Source organism: Equus przewalskii, chromosome 19 (genome assembly GCF_037783145.1).
Source record: "Equus przewalskii isolate Varuska chromosome 19, EquPr2, whole genome shotgun sequence".
In the NCBI taxonomy this organism is placed as follows: Eukaryota; Metazoa; Chordata; class Mammalia; order Perissodactyla; family Equidae; genus Equus; species Equus przewalskii.
In genome coordinates, this window is record NC_091849.1 from 29,742,430 (window position 1) to 29,765,153 (window position 22,724).

At 44.6% G+C, this 22,724-nt stretch overlaps 2 long non-coding RNA genes across 2 annotated transcripts in view; one reads left to right on the forward strand and one right to left on the reverse strand.

Annotated features, from left to right (window-relative positions):
- Window positions 1-7: 7 nt before the first annotated feature.
- On the forward strand, window positions 8-10,486 carry LOC139077462 (uncharacterized). Its single transcript, XR_011530011.1, has 3 exons — window positions 8-220; window positions 10,099-10,226; window positions 10,348-10,486. It is a non-coding gene; the product is annotated as an uncharacterized lncRNA (long non-coding RNA).
- A 22-nt stretch (window positions 10,487-10,508) lies between these two features.
- Window positions 10,509-22,724, reverse strand: part of LOC139077459 (uncharacterized) — a 186,965-nt gene continuing 174,749 nt past the window's right edge. Inside the window, exons 2-3 of the long non-coding RNA XR_011530008.1 lie at window positions 13,537-22,683; window positions 10,509-10,647 (exon numbers count right to left, since the gene is read on the reverse strand). This is a non-coding gene — a long non-coding RNA (uncharacterized lncRNA). The remainder of the gene's footprint in view (window positions 10,648-13,536; window positions 22,684-22,724) is intronic.

Here is a 22,724-nt window from a genome sequence, read left to right on the forward strand (position 1 = left end):
GGCTGGGGAGGGCGTTGGAGGTTCTCCCCGTCAGCCTGTTCCCTGCCCCTAAGAGGGGACAGGAGATCGAGGTGGGGGCACAGGTCGCCAGCCTAGGCGGGGGTAAAGGCATAGGTTGCAGCTGTTGGGTGGAATTCATTGACCGGTGAGCTCAGGGTCCTAAACCCTAAAACCTGCCCAGCCTTCACTCCTCCCCCCGCAGGGACTGGAGGAACTTGAGGTGAATACTCAGGGTTTAAGGAGGTGGGGGGTGGGGTATTCAGACAAATACACGCCTATTTGACATCCCCGTCCCCTACCCCATGCCTCACCGTCTTTTCTCCCTTTGTCCAGCGGTGTAACTCTTTAAGTCTCTATCCTCTGGGCGGGACGGGTGTGGGCTTCGCCTGTTGGCCACGGCTCTGGGGGGCCTGGCTTCTGGATGTAGTCTCAGCACATCCTAGACCCTCCAGCCATGTGCTCTTTTAGTTGGTGTTGTGGAAGAAGGGATGTTTAAACGCTCCGCAGATGATTTCCTGCTGCTACTGCTCTCTCCCTGTCCCTAGGAAGTACTTGCCCCACCCACAGACCATTCTGGGCATCCTCCAGCCACAGAGGTCCCTTTCCCCTTGCTTAAAATTCTCCCCTATCTTCCCAGCCAACTTAGACTGGAAGGCCTCTGCAGGGCCTGGGGGGCTGACGTGACTGCCCTGCTTGTCTGTCTGACCTCCCTCTTGCCACTTCTCCCTCAGTCCTTGCGCTTCAGCCCCTCTGCCCTAGCCCCTTGCATGGCTGGCCGCTTCTTGTCAGTTGTGTCTGTGCTCCATGGGCCTCTCAGAAAGGCCTTCCACCACTGCCCAGCCTAAATCAGTTCCCCATAATGCAGTGTTCGTTTCACTTTCTTCATGTGTTTGTCATCATTTGAAAGCATCTTGTTCATTTCTTTGCCAATGTATTTATTTTCCACCTCCCCACCCACCCATCCCACCAATGTAAGCCCCATGAGAGTGGAGACACACGTGTCTTCCACGTACATGGCTGTCACTCAGTAAACGAATGTTGAATGAATGAGGTCTGCTTGGGCGTTTCTGGAAGCTTTCTAAAACCTTATAGCACTGCTTGTCTGCAGTATGTTGTGCATTCCTGTCTTCCATCACACTATACCTTGGTTGATGCAGCTTCTCCAGTCCAAGTAAGAGTAATGGAAATGGTGACTCCAAGGCTTGCTTTTGGGGTCAGAGCAGTTTTTTTCTTTTTTGAAGATTAGCCCTGAGCTAACATCTGCTGCCAATCCTCCTCTTTTTTTTTCTTTTTTTGCTGAGGAAGACGGGCCCTAAGCTAACATCCATGCCCATCTTCCTCTACCTTATATGTGGGACGCCTACCACAGCATGGCTTGACAAGCAGTGTGTAGGTCTGCATCCAAACCCAAAAACCCCGGGCCACCAAAACAGACCATGTGAACTTAACCGCTGTGCCACCAGACAAGCCCGATGGGGACAGAGCAGTTTTGGAGCAGCACACAGTGGTAGCTGCCTGGTACTCAGACTCACGGGCCCTCAAGATTCTGAGAGCAGAGTCAAAGTTGCTTCCTCCAACTCTCCAGCCCCGTGCTGGAGCCCAGGGGCTGGCTGGGAGTTTGGCTTTGGAGTCCTGTCTCTGCGTCTCTACACAGGCTTGAATTCTCTTCTCTGCCACTTTCTGCGTGACTTTGAGAAGTTGCTCAGCCTCTATGTGCCACAGGTTCTTTCTCTGCAAAGCGGAAATGATAATTATATCTACTTCACAGAACTGTTGTGAGGATTGACAAATTGAAATGGCAAGCAATAGGATATATTGGAGTATATGAGGAAGCCATTTGGTATAAACCTAATTCGGCCTGACTTTGTTTTTCCAAAAGGGCCTGACTGTGGCCATTGAGCATGCATTGTATACCTGCTTAGACATTTTGAGATAAAGGTGCAACTTCCCTCCCCCTCCCAACGTTGGCATCTCCTTAAAGATTAAGCATCTTTCCTTAGGTTGGGAACTGATTGCAGCGCTCATCTGTGACCACCCAGCTCAAGGCAGCGGACCTGCCAGCCGGCTGTGTTCACCAACACAGCAGACCTATCTGCCGTTTCCATCAATCGCTGTGCCGACAGAGCAATCTTGTGACTATTGTGGGAGGGACATTTCAATCATATGTGAAACATCCTCTTTGAGGATATATGACCACCCTGTATACCCCCACTTCTTTGGAGTGCTCTGTTCCTTTGTGGAAAGACTCTCCCGGGTTATAATCCTCAGATTTAAGCTCAGAATAAACTCACCCAAATTTTCATTTATAGATTGCTTATGGATTATTTTCGTCGACAGGATTAAGTGAGTTAATACATGTAAAACCTTTGAAACAGCTAATGTGTTGACTAGACCAAAGGGGAGGAGAGAATTCCTTGCATTTGAAATGAGAATCTTAAATCAAGTGAGAAGAGTTGGTAGCTATGTTCCTGGAGCAGCTCTGGTTTAACCTAAGGAAGAAGTAACACTGTCCTCAAAAACTGACTTTGCATAGCACAAATTTATTGAGTTAAAATATGGCATTCAGAAATCTCAAGGTCTTAAGAATGTTCCAGAGCTTGGAAAGAGGCCTCCAAACAAAAATACTTAAAAATATGAAGCTCCTCTTGGTAAAGAGGCAAAGAATTTGTTTGAATCTTTCCTGTGAAGGATGCCTTGGAATCAGGGTCAGAATGAAGGGCTGTCTCTAAAGGAAAAGCTAAAATTTACATGGACTAAACTGAGTGTTAAGCCTATATTTCTGCTTTCTAGCAAAGGCTTAACTAATAAAAAAATAATTGTGTGCAACTAAGAACTGACTGCTTTTGTGCTAAGACCTTGCTGCAGGCTAGAAAATAACAGGCTTAGTTGTCCCTTTTAAAAGGAAAAAAGGGCATTTTGAATGCTAACAGCATTGACTGCTGGGTTTTGAACAGAAAGAAGGCCATAGGCTGAGCCAATTTCTTATATGACTTGGGTTGTCCTTTAAAATACTTTATATTCTAAATTTAGGGACTTTTATATAAATATCTTTTAGCTCAAAAGTTAGTAAAAATATATTGTATAGTAAACAGTGAGAAATTCAATTTTTAACTTTAAAATTAAGAATTTTATGTGGTGATGGTGCAGTTACCTCAGAATGTGAAATGGAATACCGTTGTGACGTATTTTAAAAAATCATTATGAAAATTTTCAAATCCACACAAAGGTACAGAAAACATCGTGAACCACTTGGCTTCAATGATTATCAACATGTTGTTAAGGTTCATCTATTCCTTCCCTCTGCTTTTTGTTTTAACTGGAGTATTTTAAAGCAAATCACAGACATATTTCACGGCACCTGTAGATACTTCCATGTGCTTTTCTAACCAACAGGGACTTTGTTTGCTTGTATGACCAAAATTCTATTATCACACCAAGCAAAATTATTCATATAATTATTCAATGTTTTCATAATATAATTTAGTACCCAGACCATATTCAAATTCTCTGATTTTCTCAGGGATGTCTTTTTTTTTTTTGAGGAAGATTAGCGCTAACTACTGCCAGTCCTCCTCCTTTTTGCTGAGGAAGCCTGGCCCTGAGCTAACATCCGTGCCCATCTTCCTCTATTTTTTTTATACGTGGGAGGCCTACCACAGCATGGTGTGCCAAGCGGTGCCATGTCTGCACTTGGGATCCAAACTGGCGAACCCCAGGCTGCCGAGAAGTGGAACGTGCACACTTAACCGCTGCGCCACCGGCCGGCCCCTCAAAGATGTCTTTTTTTTTTTCCTTTTTCTCCCCAAAGCCCCCCGGTACATAGTTGTATATTCTTCGTTGTGGGTCCTTCTAGTTGTGGCATGTGGGATGCTGCCTCAGCGTGGTTTGATGAGCAGTGCCATGTCCGCGCCCAGGATTCGAACCAACGAAACACTGGGCCGCCTGCAGTGGAGCGCGCGAACTTAACCACTCGGCCATGGGGCCAGCCCCCTCAAAGATGTCTTTTTACAGTTGAGTTGTCTGAATCCAGATGCAAACAAGGTCCAAGGTCCAGCGTATTAAGAAAAAAAATCCAAACTTGGACATAGATAAAATGATGACTGTGTGTCCCTTCTGTGTGACACTGGAGCTTTTTCCAACAGGTCCACAAAAGAATTACCATGTTCTCTAGGTTAGCTTTGCTTTGACTTACAATTTTGCGGTATTTAGAGTACTATTTAAGGGTAGATGTTGACTTATAGAAAAGTGATATAGATGCAAATGATTCTCGGTCAATAACAATGTAAGTGAATTTTGTTCAGTAGAAATTAAAAGATGTACATCCAGTGCCCATATATATTCAGTCTTTTGCGTTTTCTTTGAACTAGTTCTTTTTTACTGGTCCCCTTGTTAACACATCTTTGATACCTGCTCACTTTGTTTTTGTACAGGACCGTGTTTTCAACTTTTTGAAAATTATCTTTTCACAATGCATTGCATTTTATTACTATGTCTCTTAATCCTTTTCTTATCTATAGCAACCCACCCTCCCTTTATTTTCATACTATTGATTTGTTGGAGAAACCAGTTCATTTATCCTGTAAAATGTTCTACATTCTGGATTTGTTTGTTTTTTTCTGTCAATATTGACTATAGTGGAGCCTTTTTTTTTTTTTTTTTGAGGAAGACTGGCCCTGAGCTAACATCTGTGCCCATCTTCCTTTACTTTATATGTGGGACGTCTACCACAGCATGGCTTGCCAAGTGGTGCCATGTCCGCACCCGGGATCCAAACTGGCGAGCCCCAGGCCAGGGAAGCGGAACGTGCAAACTTAACCGCTGCACCACTGGGCTGGCCCCTGGAGCCATTTTAAAATGGAGTCAGAGCTGCCTTTCCAGAGAAACTGCTTTGCCGTCTTGAACTTTGGACTGGGCCAAAATGGCAATTGTTTTACAAGCAATTGTCTGAGAAGTCAGCAGGAGAATGGACATCCTGATCACAAGGACTGAGGATTGTGGACTTTCTGAAGATAGAATCAATAGTCAGTCAATGTTTAGCCAAGACCGATAGCTCTCTGCCTCCAACTCCAGTTAAAACTCTTTGTAAACATCCTCCCTTCTTGGGAAAAGCCCCTGACTTTTACTCCCTAGCAGGGCACTATTTGGGTTTCTACTTAAATCTGTGCTCCCCAAATTGCAATTCTTTGAGCCCAAATAAACCCTTTGCCTCTTAAACTGGCTTCCTTTTTGGTAGGTTGACAATTAACTTGTTCCTCTAGCCCCTGTATTTCTTTTAAGTGGTAGTTAATCCAGAGGCTTTGTCAGATTTGGGTTCAAATTTTTAAGGCGAGAATATTTCACAGGTGGTGCTGTGGACTTACTGCCTCACATGAAGAGGTACATGATCTCTGTCCCATTTTTAGTGCTGGTAAGTTTGTTGGAAGGGTCGGGTATTGTCAGCCTGATCCCTTCATTCCCCTTTGTGTTGGTTATGGATTTATTGCTTTTCAGCTCCCAAAATGGACTTGACCCCTTTAAATATTTCTCTTCTGCCAGCATTCACTGAGCTTTGTCAGTAGAGGGCACTAGAGAGTCATTGCAAGAAAAAATGATTTTTTGCTTCCTGGTTCTGCAGAGCTTCTTGCCAGGCTCCTGCAGGGAGCGCCTGGCTTGTACAGCACGGGCTCCTGAAGCACCGGAAACTTCCCTAGCATCCAGCTTCTGCCGTGCACGGTGGTCAGCAACAAACAGCGGCCAGCAGCTTCCTAGGCACCTCCCTCAGGAGGTTTTATATTGGAGCATCCTTGGCTGGAAAGGGCTTTCTCTTGCACCCGAGAGGGTGGATTTCTGGAAAATTCCAGAGGGCAGGTTTCCAGCAAGTTCTGTTGTGGCAGAACCACCTTGACTTCCTTCCACCTGGTGAGCCACAGTCCTGTCTTCACTTAACAAGGCGAGATCCCATCCCCTCTGTTTTCTCAAAGACTATGCACCTGTAAATATTCCATCTCATACTTCAGCATTTTTTACCTTTTCACTAACTTATTCTCATGAGCATACAAACATAATATCTCCTGTTAAAAAAAAAAAACAAAACAAAACTCCTTGATACCTAAGATTTCCAAGGACTTTTGCTCAGCCAACACGTCAGCCCGTTTCTCTGCTCCCCGTAACGTGAAACTCTTTACTTGCCATCTCCATTTCCTTTCCTCCCTCTCTCTTACAAACTGTGAAATATATGTTCAGAAGAGTATATACAATCGTGTATATGTTTTAAAATATTAGTAATGAGATGATAAAGTAGTCTTTGGCATTCATCTGGCATTCTAAGAAATCAGACATTTCCAGTCTCTCTCGCTGTGTGCCCTTAACCAATACATCACTCCTTGTCTCCTGCAGAGGTAAGCATCATTCTGCATTTTTGTGATCATCATTCTTTAGCTTTTCTTTGTATTTTTTTTTTTTTAAAGATTGGGACCTGAGCTAACATCAGTTGCCAATCTTACACTTTTTTTCCCCTTCTTCTTCTTCTTCTTCTCAAAGTCCCGAGTAAGTAGTTGTATATTCTAGTTGTAGGTTCTTCTGGTTGTGGCATGTGGGATGCTGCCTCAGCGTGGCCTGATGAGTGGTACCATGTCCATGCCCAGGATCCGAACCAGTGAAAGAAACCCTGGGCCACCAAAGCAGAGTGTGCTTCCCTATTTTCACAGCACACCATACAACTACTTTAGATGGAATCTCTTTTTAACATTTTGCAGTAAGATCATTATTCAGGATTCCTTTGACCATGTTTTATGAAAAATGGTAAATACTATTCTATGATAAATGGTAAAAGGTGGCTGGAACTGAGGGGTTTCCCAGGACGCAGGACTTCTGGTGCTAAAACCAGGAGAGTCCTGGGCAAACCCAGACAAGCTGGCCACCCTGGATATGAGGACAGAGCCTGTGGCAAACTGCCCCGTTGGGGAGGGCAGCATGGGGCAGTGCTACCGTCTGAATGTCTGTGTCCCTCCAAAATTTGTATGTTGAAAACCTTCTGCCCAGGAGGTGGTGTCCGGAGGTGGGCCTTTGGGAGGTAATTCAGTCATGAGGGCAGAGCCCTCATGAATGGGATTAGGGCTCTTATTACAGAGGCTCCAGAGAGATCCCTCCCCTCCTCTTCCACCCTGGTCATGGATTTCCAGCTTCCAGAACTGTGAGAAATAAATTTCTGTTGTTTATCAGGCACCCAGTCTGTGCTATTTTGTTCTAGCGCCTGAATTAAGGCAGACAGGAAAAGGGGGTGGACAGTGAGGCTGGGTCCCTTTGTGGGAGAAGGTTCTTACGAATCATAAAAAGTGTGGTCACTCACCAAGTTCTGACCTACACCCTTTCCTTCCCAGAGAATGTCCTTCAGGTGCCCTCCCTGCTCTGGGAATCCCTCCCCATCCCCTCCATCCCCATCAGCGCGGGCAGAGCACACTGCAGCTTCCGTGCTCCTCTAGTAACAAGAACAGGCCTCTTTTAGCCGTGGATTCATTTCCTGTTGCTGCTGTAACAAATTACCACCAACTTAGCAGTTTAAACAATACAAATTTATCATCTCACAGCTGTGTAGGACCGAAGTCTGACGCAGGTCTCACTGCTAAAATCGAGGTGTCAGCAGGGCCGCGCCACTTTCTAGAGGCTCGCCACTTTCTAGAGGCTCGATGGGAGAGTCCGTTTCCTGCTCATTTGGGTCGTTGGGAGAATTCAGTTCCTTGCAGCTGTAGGACTGAGATTCCCGGTTTTTTGAAGGCTGTAAACTGAGGGTCGTTCCCAGCTCCTAGAGACTGCTGAATTCCTTGTCTCTTGGAATTGCAGTAAAATCATTCCTCTGTCTTCAACTACAGGTCACGCCCTTCTCAAGTCACATCTCTCTGAACCACTCTTCTCTGCCTCTTCCCTCGGCCCCTTCCACTTTTAAGGACTCACGTGATTAGATTGGACCCACCATGGCCTAATAATCTCCCTATTTTAAAGTCAGCTGATGAGCAGGCAACCATAATTCTCATGGCTCTGTAACGTATTATAGTTACAGGTTCTGGGGAGGGGCATTCTTTGGCCTGCTACAAGTTGTGTGGGATTTATTGAACTCCTACCATGTGCCAGGTGTTATCACAGGTACTGGGGATACAGTACTGAGCAAAACACAGCCCAGCCTTCATGGAGGTTGCGTCCTAGTGAAATCACATAAGCAATAACCACGAGTATGTCTCTGTATTTACTTTTAGTACCCTTTTTTACAGCTTTGCTGTATTTACAATTGATGTTGAATAAACAGCATATATTTAAAGTATACAATATGATGTGCATTGACATAGGTATACACCTGTGAAAACATCACCACAATTAAGACAGTGAATATATCCATCACCCCCAAAAGTTTCTTCCTATTCCTTGGTAATCCATCCCTCTTTCAACCCATCCTCAGACAAATACTAATCAGCTTTCCGTCATTGTAGATTGGTTTGCGTTTTCTAGAATTTTATATAATTAGACTCATAGTAGGGACTCCATATTTGTCTGGCTTCTTTCATTCAGCATAACCATTTTGTGATTCATCCATCGTTGAGCTTATCAGTAGTCCATTCCTTTTTACTGCTATAGAGTATTCTATTGTATGGATATACCATAATGTGTCTATCCATTCACATGTTAATGGAAATTTGAGTTGTTTCCAGTGTTGGCTACGCCTTGTTGGATTTAACAAGATATTGTAAGAAAGCATGAACACTGGCAAGAAGAGACCAGATTGCAAGCAGAGATTGAAGTGAATAGAATGAATCCAGATATGTGGGTCCTTATAAGGTTGGGAAATCCACCTGCTTTTGCACATCAAGTAGTAGGAGATAAGACTTTAGTTGCCTGTGGTGAGCAGAATAATGACCCCCCGCCCCAACAATGATGTCCACATTCTAATCCCCAGGACCTGTGAATGTGTTACCTTACATGGCAAAGGGGACTTGGCAGATGTGATTCAGGTTGAGGACTTGAGATGGGGAGATTATCCTGGTGGGCCCAATTTAATCACATGAATTCTTAAAGGCAGAGAATATTCCCAGCTGTGATCAGAGAGAGAGACGTGATGATGGGAGGAAGGGTCAAAGAGAAGTGATATTGCTGCCTTCAAAAATGTAGGAAAGGGCCATGAGTCAAGGGATGCAGGCAGCCTCTAGATGCTCAAAAAGGCAAGGAAATGGATTCTCCATGAAAACCTCCAGAAAGGAGCACAGCCCTGCTGACACCTGCATTGTACTTTAGTGAGACTGGTGTTGGACTCACGTACGGAACCATAATAATGACAAATTTGTGTTCTTTTAAGCCACTAAGTTTGTGATAACTTGTTAGGACAGCAATGGAGAACTCATACATTGTTCAAAGCCTTTCCCAAAGCCTTTTGTTAAGCCAAAGAAAGAGACAGGGGCCTGAGGAAAAGATTAGGTCAAGGGTGCTATCTTTCCGCCCAGGACTGCTACCATAAAGGTGAGAGAGAGGCACGGATCACTCAAGGACGTATAGAACTAGAACAGACCGAAGAACTAGACTGAGACAGGACTTTGGTTGTGGTTACTGACACATGAAGCAAATAGACAAGAAGCTCTGTGAGATTCTGAGGGGAATGTTTTGCCAAAGAAACCTTGAGCCTTATCTGAAAATGTCCGGGGCTGAGTCACAAAATAAACTGCTAGCCCCTAAACTTTAGGAACAGAAGGCAGCCTGCCAAACCTGTACAGAGCAGTCCTAAGAGATAGATACTCCTCAGTTCCTCTTATATTGGCCATGGTGGATAATGGAGAAGGAAGAACCTTCCAGAAAACAAAGTCAGGAGTCACACTGTGACAGACAAGGAATTTCTTCCCATTGGGAACACCAGGGACAGCCAGAGGGGCTAATCAAGGAACTCACTCCACTGGTAGGGTAAGGACTATTTAGGATTCCCACCCGTAAGATTTAATCATCATTATAGACCAATGACTGCTGTGTGTTTCCCTTTGCTTAATGGGGGTTTATGGCCACGATCCTGCACTTATTCCACCATTGTATATCATCTGTGTGTATCTGGAGGGGGGAGTAGATAATTTAGGCTTTATTATTTTATAGGTCACTGGTCCAAGAGGAACCATGTGTGGGTCCAATAGAGATACCTAGACGTTACTTCAAGAGCCTGGATTTTGAGCTGGAGGTCATAACTGAATGAGACTTAAATTAAATGTCCCTCTAAGGATGAGGTGAGTTTTTTTCTAAATGTGGAAAGAAGGGTATGTGTGAATGTTTGGTGACCAGAGGCAGACTGTGTAAAGGCTTCTAACTGTCTACCAGAATCCATTCTTCCTTCTTCCACATGAACAGAGCTGTAGCTGAGACATGGCTGCACACGGATCACATTTCCAGGCCCCTTAGCAGCTTGCAGCTAGATGTGACCATGTGATGAAGGTCTGGACAAAGGGATGTGAGTTGTGATAAGTGAAACATTCACCTCACAAGCTTGAGGCCTTGAACTTCAGTTCAACTTGACACCCCTCATCATTGACTGGGAGCAAACTGACCTTGGAAATGATGTGTTGTAGATGGCAGAACTTCCAGCAGCCTGGATCCCTGAGTGATCGCGTGGAGTACAACCACTTACCCTCTTGGTAAACAAATCCTGGACTGTGAAGTGAGAAGAAAATAAACTTTTTTGTTTGAGCCCTTTAATTTTGCTTACTATTTCAGTTTTGTTTTCTATCTTGATAAACTGAATAAATTATCAATAGGAAGAAATAAATGGTTTTCATATACCTTACAACATGTAGGGAAAAGATAGAATGTAAGAAAAAATACGATTTACAAAATAGCAACAAAAAGATAAAATACCCAGGAATGGATTTACTATAACATGTGTAATACTTACATGTAACAACTTTAAAATGCTTTTGAAAAACAAAAATTGTTCTTGAATAGATATACTAATCATCATAAAGTTAATCCCCCTGGCTAGTATATTAATTTAACTCAATAACAAATAAAGATATCACAGTCTTTCTTTTTCACTGGACAAGCTGATTCAAAGACTCATATGCAAAATAAGCAAAGAAGAGTAGCAAGGGACCCCAAACAAGAGGAGCTTGAGGGAAGCCAGCCTCACTAGACGTGAGAACATCGTAAAGCCACAATAATGAAACAATGTGACAGAGGCGCATAAACAGACAGATGAGTGAAAAAGAAGAGAAAGTCCACAAATAAGATCAAAAACATATAGTAATTTAGTGAATGATAACAACTAGATAGTAAATCACTGAGAAAGATGGATGAGTATTCAATAAATGATTTGGGAATAACCAGATACCTATACAGAAAATAATAATGAAAGTTGGAGCCCATAGCTCCCACTGTATACCATGATAAACTCCAATTGGGTCAACGTTTTTAACGTAAAAAGAGAAGGAAATATTCTTTTATAATCTTGGAATCGGGAAGCCTTTCTATGACTCAAAATCCTGAGAAGCCATAAAGGAGAAAATTAATAATAGAACTACATAAAAACAAAAAACAGTACTGAATGGCAAGGAATGTCATAAGAAAATAAAAATACAAATGACAAACTGTAAAAATATTTTTACTATATATCACAAAGAAATGATCTCTCTAATATATAAAAAGCACGTAAAAACTGAGAAGAGACTAATAAGCCAACAGAGAAAAGGATAAAGGAGTGCTACAGACAGGTCACACAGAAAAGCAAATAAAAACAGCTTTAACTGAAAAAATGCTCAACCTCATAATAAAGAAAGAGCAATAACCACACAGAGATTCCATCTCTCTCTCGTCAGATTGGCAAGAATCCAAAAGTTTCACATGGACTTTCTTGGTGAGGATGTGGAAAGAAAAGCACATTCGTTTATTGCTCATAGAAGTTCGACTATGACAAACCTTTTGGAGGACAATTAAGCAATGCTTGTCAAAATTGTAGGGTGTATGCCCTTAAACTCTGCAATCCCATTCCTTGGAATTCTTCCTACAGATATACTCACATAGATGCAAAAAAATATTATGTTCAAGTTTATTCACTGCAATTTGTTTTAACAAAAGATTGAAAACGATACATACATCCATCAATTTTGGATTGGCTAAATTTTTACACATACACACTGGAATACTATGCATTGAAAAACTAATCGCAATGCAGGAGTTCTCTGTGTACTTTTGGTAAGATCTCTAAGGTGTATTGTAAGTGAAAAGAACAAAGTGAAGAATGTTGCTTCACAGGCTACCTCTGTGTTAGAAAAGAGGAGGGAACCAGAGTCTATCTACATTTTCATAAACTGGAAGGTACACAAGAAACTAAAGAAGGTGGTTATGTGGTTGGGGATGAGGTGTAAGCTGGATGGATGGTGGACAGGATTGGGAGCAAGACCCTTCATTGTCTCTACTGTGGCAATGAGTGTTTCTTAAAGCCAAAGGATAAACAGAGGAATGGTGTGGGTATAAAGTGAAGCTGCATTCTGTCATATACAACTGTCCCGGCACGGTAACGTTTTGTGCTGAGTAGCAGCAGCTGAATGCAAAGTACCAAACGCAATCACTCAGAGCCCGCTGGGGAAGAATGCAACGCGGAGCGCGAGGCCTTTCACCCTCCTCCTCCCTCTTCACTCCGTTTGGACATATTCTCTGTCTTGAAGTGCTTACTAAGTAATCCCCCCAATCTTCAAGAACATTTTTGAGAACAATAAATTAAGATGCTGCTGCAGTCCACTCTGCACAAGGGCCACAACAACTTGTTGCTGAGGTCCCCTCGACAGTGCAGAAGAAAGTTTCATTAGGCTGCCCCGCAAGAGCTTTCTTAGGTGTCTTCTGCTGTAAGTGTCAGTGAGATGCGTTTGCAGTGACAGGAAACGATGATTTCAGTGCAGACCGCAGTTTGTGGCATAAGGTTGTGTTGGAGCTGTATAAGCTGCTTGTTAATGAAAGAAGGAAGGTAGCAAGACAGCAAAAAAACCAGAAGTCTTTTCTAAGCCAGTGCGGAAAGAAACAAGCACAAAACAACGAGCCTGAGCCGCCCATCGTTGGCATCTACGTTTAGTGCTAAACCTCGGCTGCTTGTCTTGACTTCCGATGGTGACGTCCCTCCTCCTTGTCTCCAAAAACACTTTCCTTACACTCTCAAGGTATCTTTACCTTTTTTTAAAAAAGATCCTAGTAAAGTCCCTCATTTCGTATTATAATCTTTATCGCCTAGGAGTTTAACAAGTCTTTTAAAACCTCTGCTAGTATTTTTATTTGGATTGTTATTATTTTGTTAGTGTACGGCTACAAAATGTGTAGATTCTGTGTTGTCTGCCCAGAACCTATTTTCCCCAAAAACCTTGTTACTTTTGTGGACACTTGGCAGCTTGGGAGGTTTTCTCCAGGAATGCATACATAGTATTAGGGTGGAAATATCTGGTACTTTTTAATACTGTTTGATTATAGAATGATGTGAATATCTTGCTATTCAAAACATTTTAAACAAAGAAAATTAGTAAGCCATAGCAAGATTAAAAAATAAGGTAAAAAAGTTACCTATACTCCCGCCACAGCAGGCCTCATAGCAGGACAGGAGCGCCTGGTTGGAGAGTGACAAGCTTCCCTCTGGTGAGAGGATCAGTCTTCCCTCCGGCACAGGAGGAGGCCGGTAGCTGCTGAGGCTGTCCTGCTCGATGGACAGGAAGGCGTTGAGTTCAAAAGCCCAGGGGCTGGCGGATGCTGGAAGAATCTCGTTGCCAGATACTTTAGTGGGGTTGGTCACAGCCACCCATAGCTCTGTGAGGCCTGAAGGAGGCGGAGCCCAAAGGCGGGGCTTGCTTTACAGCTGACTGGACACTTCCAAGTCTTCTTGTTCACAGGTCCCAGGTCCTGTTCAAGTTTTGTTGCTTGTCGGGGAATTTCATACAAAGTCATGGGATGTGCTGCCTCCAATGGCCAAAGAAATTAATCAGATATTGGCAAGAGGGTGGGGGCACTTTCTCTTGGAGGCTGTAAGGCTAACGGTTTGTCCTCACTAGGTTGTGGAATGTCTCTTTGGGCTCTGCTGGGTGGCTCCCAAGAAAGATATAGAGCCCTGGATTCAATCCTCACTCAAGGCACACCCAGCCTTAATGAGGTTGGCAACATGATCTGAACAGTTTCTTCACTGGGGGCTACTATCAGTATAATGCCAGTAGCTTACATTGTGCCAAGGTCTATTCAATCCGTTGATGCATATTGCAGAATACTTTAAACACTCCTGCAGAAGTATAGCAAAAATATATTGCATGACTTGCTAAATAAAGAAAAATGTTCCTGTTTGGAGGACTACAGAACGGAAGGTGTTAGCAACGTCCAAGGCTGCCTCCCAAGGCCAGTGGTGGCAGCAGTTTGTCCACCCACAGTAACGATACCAGGGTCTGCAGGAATAGTGGTAAACTGCCTCCGTAGTCCACAGTGAGATGCCAGGCACCAGCGACCTTTTCATTGGCTGGATGGGGTGGGGGCTGGGATGTGTAGCATCTCACCTGCTTTAATTACTGAATGAAAAGGATAATTTCCTTTTCACCTTCGGGATCACAAGTCTGTTTCAGTTGCACTACCTCCACCCGCCTTGGAAGCACAGACAGGCTCTCACAGCCAACAGGTATCTGAGGCTGTTGAGAGTACAGGCCGTGAACCTGGCCAACATCATCTGAAGCCACCAGCAGGGGTCACAATGACCTTGTCCAACCAGCAGGTAGGTATACATTTCAGGACTTATGTACCTCCAAATAATAATTATACAAGCTGATAAGGGGACAATCACCACAGTCCAAACAAAGGGGTCAAATGCCCTACAGTGTTGTGACTCTCTCTTGGCTCTCGCTAACACATGTACCAACTCTGAGGGGGCGATTCTTTTATGAAGGCCCTTCTCTGATCCTGGGACAGCAGATCATTGAGCTCCTGGGTCCAGCAATCACAGGAATGTTTTGAGACCTCACCCTTTTCCGACATATAAAGTGTAGTGTATGTGGACAATCTCCTGGAGGTGGTGGGGCACCAGGCCCAGCCTTAGTCCTTTTGTTTGAAAGAATTCTAATTAGGATGTAGGGAAACTTGAATTTTCAGAGGCAGGGCTGCAATTATTTCCCCAGAAATCCCATTTCACTACAGTTGGAGTTATAGTCCCTCAGCATTGTCCCCTAAGAGCTGCGCTGGGGATTCTGGGGGCTGTGGGACCTCAGAGGCTGGGCCTTGGGACACAGACCTAACAATCCCAGTCTCTGAGAAGGACCCCACCCCAGGGACTTCCTCAGTCCATTTTTCTAACTTTTCCTTCTAATAATTCCTCAAGCTCACAGAGCACTCTCTTTTCGAGCCCTCACATGTCCTTTCCCCATGGCTTCTGCAGGGCCTGTTCACTTTCACACAGGCCCGCCAGCCTCCTTCTATCTCCTCTGTAATTTCCATCTTGTCCATCTGTTCAGGACCCATTGCCACGTTTCCCTCTGTGAAGGGGCCTCTTCAGGGAATCCAGCCATTGGTCCTCCCCTTCATGTTCGCCCTTTCCTTATCTCCCAGAAAGGAACCTGTGTCACATTATGGGGCCTTTTATTGCACTCCTTCTCCTGAGTCGGGCATGATGATTCTGTTTCTGACAGGGCTTTCTCCTACCTGTCAGAGGAATAAAGTCAAAGCCCGGGACCTCTGGGGGACGACTGTTATTAAATCACCCAACATTCTAAGTCGAAGGCTCACATCGTCAGGGAGTCTCCTCAACAGCTTCTCATAATAAACAGTTGTTTCAGGGGCTGGCCTGGTGGCACAGTGGTTAAGTTCATGTACTCCACTTGGGCAGCCCGGGGTTCATTGGCCTTGATCCCGGCATGCACCTATGCACTGCTTATCAAGCCATGCTGTGGCAGGCGTCCCACATATAAAGTAGAGGAAAATGGGCACAGATGTTAGCTCAGGGCCAGGCTTCCTTGAAAAAACAAAAAAACAAAACCCAGTTGTTTCAGAGAGGCTGCGGCTCTGTGCGTGTATCTCAGGGAAATCTCCCCAGTGGGAGTAGGTATGCCCAATTCCCCCAAGTGCCCACTTTAGGAATGGGAACAGGATGCCTGACCCAGCGTTTTTACCAAGCTCACTTTTGATAAGGGTCATGAGTTCCCCCTATAACCCTCCATTCAGCTTCATTCAACAGCACCCATGTTGCTCCATCATGCAAAGGAATAATCCACGCTCTCCAGAAGCCGACAGGAGCAATTCCAGCTCCAGAGGGAACCTCGTTCTTATTCTGTGCACTGCTGTGTCTGCTCTTGCTGATGCCACCCTCAGCCCTTGTAGAGTGTACTGCACAAGAACTGGCTTTAGAACTAGAGATGATTGCCTCCACCTGTTGAAACAGAGGCTCAGAGGAGGCCTATCCCACTTTCCTCCCGGAGCAGCTAGCGTTACTCCTCCTCATTTTCCTTTCTTCTTCTTCTCCTTCTTGGAAGAAGACTTCCACCTAGAAAAAGGAGTCAGGGAATTGACTTCGGGCCCCTCGTCTGCCTCAGTTGCCCTTTCCCGGAGAAGCCACCTCACTAGTGCTTTCGTGGTCTTTAGACTCATTCCCACAACCACCAGTCACTGACCATCCAACAAGGCCAAACAAACATCCACTGCCTTCAGGGAGATGTCTTCCACTCTAAGGGGGGCCTGGTCAACCTTTTTCCCCACTTACAGAACGCCATGACACCCAATCTGGATGGCAACCATGGTGTGAGGTGTGGTGACTCACACTCCTGGTGACATACAATGTTACTTATATTAAGATTCACTGGTTGACAGTTACTTATAAGAGTAGGAGGCACAAAATGTAAAGGATGCACTAAGCCCCTTAGTTATTCCATAGAGACTAGGGTCAACGCCAGTAGGGCTGGAAATGCCATGAAGAGTCTTCCAGTAAAGGGAAAGTGCCCCGCAACAACTTCACATATTTACAAGCTGGCCCAAGGGAGGATTGGGAATAGTTAGTCATCTGTGTAGCAAAGAATGTAAGAAGAAACTTCCAGGCCAGGAAACAACATTTAGGGCCTCCCAGAGCCCTAAGGAGTTTACAAATCAAGGTAGTTGACACCAGCCAGAGGCCCTGCTCTCCTGCCATGAACCAGTTGAATATAGTTCAGTGTCAGACCATAAGGAAGGCCAAGGAGAGGAAGCCCTCATGACCATCCATCCAAGACCAATGGTTTATCTCTCCATACTTTCAGATCACTTAATTCTGGGTTCAAGAAGGGCAAGATGGCAGCTTAGTCCTAAATCTCCCCACTTACATTAGTCAAGATAGGCTAGCTATGGTAACAAGCATTGCAAACTTTCTGTGGTGTAATACTATAAAGATTAATTTCTCACTGAGCTCACAGGTCGATGCAGATCGGGTGGCTCTGGTTCATGCTAAAGGACACAGGCCCCTTGAATGCGTGGCTCTGCCCATACCTCAGGGCTGCAGAGTCCTCCACTGGCTCCTCTGCTTCTGTCCAGCTGATGACTGAAGGCAGAGGGCATGGAGAAGGCACACGTGCTCTTGATCACCTCCACTCAAGCTGACACACATCAGTTACACCTTGGGTAGATCTTGACTGAATGGCTTCACCTAACTGAAGGATAGGCTCAGAAATGTAGTCCTCACGAGTACCAAAAAGAAGAAACAGATTTGCTGAATAGAACCATCTCTGTCCAACCACCTCCCCCTCAGAAACCCTGTGGAGCTGTGCTGTTCAATAAGTAGCTACTAGCCACATGTGGCTATTTAATTTAAGTAAAGTTTAAAAATTCAGTTCCTCAGTTGCACTGTCCATATTTCAAGTGCTTAATTGCCACTCTTGGCCAGTAGCTACTATATTGGACAGTGTGGATAGAAGTTTCTATCATCACAGCAAAGATCTATACGATTGCACTGATACAGAGTGTATCAGATAGAATCTCAGAAAGGAACAGATGAAATATTCAAATAGAATAATCTTAGAAGAGTTCAATAAAAGGGAAATTTACTTAGATATGGGCAGCCTTTAGGATAATTTTAAGAGATAGTGCAGTACCTTGGGACTAGTTAGGCAATGGTTACTGTCCCTAGGCTTGAAGCAGTGATGCGAGGGAGCAGTTACTGGAACCTGGAGTAGAGGCTGTGTGGAGGGGGCCATCTGAAGGAGCTATCACCTTTGGTTGAAGTGTCAGTCAACATGTGGCCACCCTGCAAGCAGGGAGCTAAGAGAATAAATATCCTGATCTCACTCTCCTCCCTCCATCTGATGTCCTTCTGGAATGTCCCACTGGCTGGACACAACCAGACCCCAGTGGGCAAGGGAGTTCATTGAGTTAGTACTTACAGGTCAGTAGTTCAGGACACTGAGCAGGGCAGAGAAGGGTAGATAGTGGGTCTGGAGGGACAAATGGGAAAATTTCAGCAAAGTCCACCCTTTTTGTCCCTTAAAGGGTTGGGGTTGAGGGGAAGGTGTTGCTGTGGAAGAGGGGAAGCCCCATAATCACCTCCCCTCTGCTCTTCTTTTCCCTTTCTTCTGTGTTTGAGTTATACCACACCTGTAAGTATGGAAAAATGCCTAAACCTAAGCATAGCTACTGACCAATTACGGTGCTGACACCTGTGTAATTAACATCCAGGTGAAAATAGAGACCTCACTGCCCCAGCCAGGAGTCCCTGTGCCTCTGCACACACAGAACCCATCCCTCCCTGCACAGTGTCCACTAGGCTGACTGCTTCCTCTGCCCCTTTCCTTCCTGGTTCCTCCCCTTCCACTCCTCTTGGCCTCATCCCCCTAAGGTCACTGTTTCCTCTCTCTCCTCACTTCTTCAGGAGCTTCCCCATCTTCCTAGGCCATTACCGTGGGGATCTCTTCCTCTTAGTCCCCCTCTTTCACCACATCCTAGGGATGGAGAACCCAGAATTGATTCCCTGGAGGAGGAGAGTTCACCCTGGAAGCGGCAGCAGGAACAAGTGACCTGATCTCCAGGATTCAAGGTCTCATCCAGGAGACTGAGGGCACCCAGTATGTTTGTGGGGTCCACCCCAACCTGGAACTAGCCGGTACAGCCTGGAGATCTTGCTGCTACCTGAGGACAAAGTCCACGGTCATTCAGTGGGGAGGGAAACGTCTGTGTCAGCATGTATTTTGGGAAACAATTCAGACTGTGAACCTGACACTGGATGGGGGCGCCCCCTCGTGTGCACAGCCCTGTCCTGCTGCTGGGAGCCCAGGGAGACCCTCAGGAGGTCCTGGGGAAGAAGCCAAAGGGGAGCTCTGGTTTTCTGTCCTCAGCCCTGTGGCCTCACGGGGGCACCACCACTCTGCTCTCTCCTATTCCCACAGTCAGGACAGAGGATGGGCTGTGGTCTGAGTCAGGCAGAGGTGGCTGATCTGGAGGCTGGACATCACTGGGGGATGAAGATGCCTTCTGAGCAGCCCTGGGCTCAGGCTCGGGAGTGGGGCAGGGATTGGAGGAGAGGGGATCTCTGGAGCCCTGCCCTGCGTCTGAGGTTTCCATGTGTTCTCCCCACAACCACTCTCTCCAGCCCCTGGATGACAACACTCTGGAAAACTGAAAAGTAGATCATGTTTTTCTTCTACTCCCTATTCATTTTCCAAGGGCTACTTTAAAAAATAATCTCTTTTATTTTAGAATACGTAGTTTGAGATTTACAGAAAAGTCACAAAGTTAGTACAGAGTTCCTGTGTATCCCACACTCAGTTCCCCTGATATTAACATGTATATCACTATCATATATTTATCACAGCTAATGAAGCAAGAGTGATATTAAACTCCACACTTTATTTGGATCTCATTAGTTTTTCTTTTTTCTGTTCCAGGATCCCATCCATGATGCCACACTAAGTCCCAATCACGTCTCCTTCAGGCTCCTCTGGCTGTGACAGTTTCTCAGACTTTACTTGTTTGTGATGACCTTGACATTTTTGAGGAGTACCGCTCAGCTATACTGTAGACTGTCTCTCAATTTGTGTTTGGTTGACCGGGGCTCTGGGGTTTTTGGGAAGAAGCCCACAGAGGTGAAGTGCCATTCTCAACACAGCATATCAAGGGTATGTAATACCCACTCGATTGATCACTGATGACGTTAACCTTCACCACCTGGCTGAGGTCATGTTTCTCCCTGTGAAGTTTTTTTTCCCTCCCTTTCTATACAGTAGTCTTTAGAAGGAAGTCAGTCACTATATGTTGCCCACACTTAAGGGGTGTTCTGCTATAAACATTTGCATGCAGATTTTTGTGCAAATGTAGGTTTTGAAAGGAGTAGGTGAATACCCAGGAGAGTGATCAGGCTGCATGGTAAGTCGATGTTTCGCTCTATAAGAAACTGCTGAATACCTTTCATGGCGGCTGTGCTGCTTTGTGTCCCACCCACAGCAAATGAGGGCTCCTTCTGCTCCACATCCCGGTCAGCACTTGGTCACCAGTTTTTGGATTCAGGATGTTCTAATAGGTGTGTAATGGTTATCACTGTTGTTTTTATTTGCATTTCCCTAAGGACATATGATATTGAGCATCTTTTAATATGCTTGTTAGCCATTCATAGATCTTCTTTGGGAAGGTGTCTGTTCAGACTTTTGCTCATATTTAATTATTTGTTTTCTTATTGTTGAGTTCTAAGGGTTCTATATATATTTACAACAAGTCCCTTATCAGATATGTGATTTGCAAATATTTCCTCCCAGTCTGTCACCTGAGCCCTTTTACTGACATAACAGTATACATTAATGCATACATACATTTTTCTGGGAATAGAAATGAGAAATTGCTAACTGTGATGGTTTCTGGGTAGAAGACTTGGGTGAATAGGAGATGGGGAATGGATGAAGTGACATTTATTTTTGTATATTCTTGAGTATCATTTGAATTCTCTCGTATGTGCATGAATAATGTTTTCAAAAATAAATTACATTAAAACTCCTTAAACTTGCAAAACACTTGACAGGTCACCCTCAGACCAGGATTTCAGACTCCGATTCTGATCCTGTCCTCGAGGATCTCTTCACTCAACTATTTTGCCTTAGAATGTCCATTTCTGAGAAAGGTGGGCTAGATTACATGGACCAATCCTCCCACTGGAAATAGCTAAAAATGCTGTGTAAACTACGAAAAGCATCTTCTTAAGAGCATCAAAGAGCTGACAAGATACCAATAAATCACCACACCCCAAAAAGAAGGGAAGATCCTGCTTGGCGTCCACAGAGAACAGTGTCCTGAGAGATGGAGAAGGCTCTGTGAGCTCATTGCCCAGACTCGGAGCCCAGCACTTCCAGCTCTGAGCCCCGAGCTCTGGACTTTCCTACCCATCTGCTTCCCTTTTAAAATTTGAACAAAGCTTTTATATTCTGATCATAATGGATATGCATAACGTACAATACATCTGATATAATGTATACTCTATTGAAAAATTATAAAATGTTAAAAATTATAAGCGATAAAGTAATAATAACTATACTCCTCACACTTGGAGATATTCTGTTGCAGTTTCTCCTGGTCTATTATGCACCCTCCTGCTGCTGCCCCAGTGCTGGAACTCTCTCTCTAAGTTGATGAGCACAGAGCTCAGCGGTCCCCAACCCTGCTCTCTCCAGTTGCCATTTCCTGACACACTTCACTCTCACACCTCCTGAGGGAGTTATTTCTCTTTCTCCTCCCTCCTCAATCCCCTCCTCTCCCTCTCTGCTCCTCTCTCTCGGGTGATGAACTTATTTCTTTTTTCACTCAGAGAAAAGAAAGACTAGGTGAGAACTGCACCATCATCCCCCCACACCCCACATCTGTACCTTTATCCTCTGCCTTCACAGCAGTGATCATGGATGGTCCTGCTCCTGTCTGAGGCCACCTCTCAGCTTGGGCACAGGATCAGGTCCCCTCCCTCCCCTGCATCATCAATCTCCTGCTCTCTACTGGCTCATTCATTCCTGCATACAGACAGACTGTCATAGCTCCCATTTTAAAAGAAAGGAACTAAATAAATAAATCAACACAAAATCCTCCCATAAAAATCCAACACTCAATCCCATGTCTCCTTCCAGCCACTGCCCCGTTTCTAGGACACTCCTGGGAGGACAATTCCAGAGTCCATTCTCTCACCTACCAGGTTGTCTTTCTGTTTTTACTAAACATCCATTTGCACATAGTTTAAAAGGTTCAGTGCTTCCACAAGGCTTCTTAGGAAGACAGATGCCCAACGCCCCCCCACCAACCCCACCTTTTTCCTGAATCTCACAGACAACTTGTTTCAGTTCTTTTTGCTGATTCTCTGATTGTTACTTCTATGCCTTTAAACAGAATACTTCCAATACTCCTTCTTTGTTATTCAGTTTTATTCATCATCTTTAATAAACTGGCTTTTCTTTCACACACCCCCATCCACCCAATATAATTTTTACAATTTTGATAAGCTCAATGTGCAGTGTTTGCATTATCACCAGGTAAACATTAGTCACAACAGAGCATTTTGTAGACTATGATTACTTTTCCTGTCTTGAATCAACTTTTTATGTTCCCTAGAGTTAACAGATATCTTCTTTCTTCATTTGCTTAGTTTCTGTATTCATTACTAAATGATTCCACTACTCTCTCCAGAGTCTAAATGTCCATGAATATGTTCAAGCACATCTGACAATCCACCAACTTCCTCTTTGTGAAGACACCTGTCCCACAGCCCTCAGTCCTGCTCCACATGGACTGGTTCTCTGCACACTTGG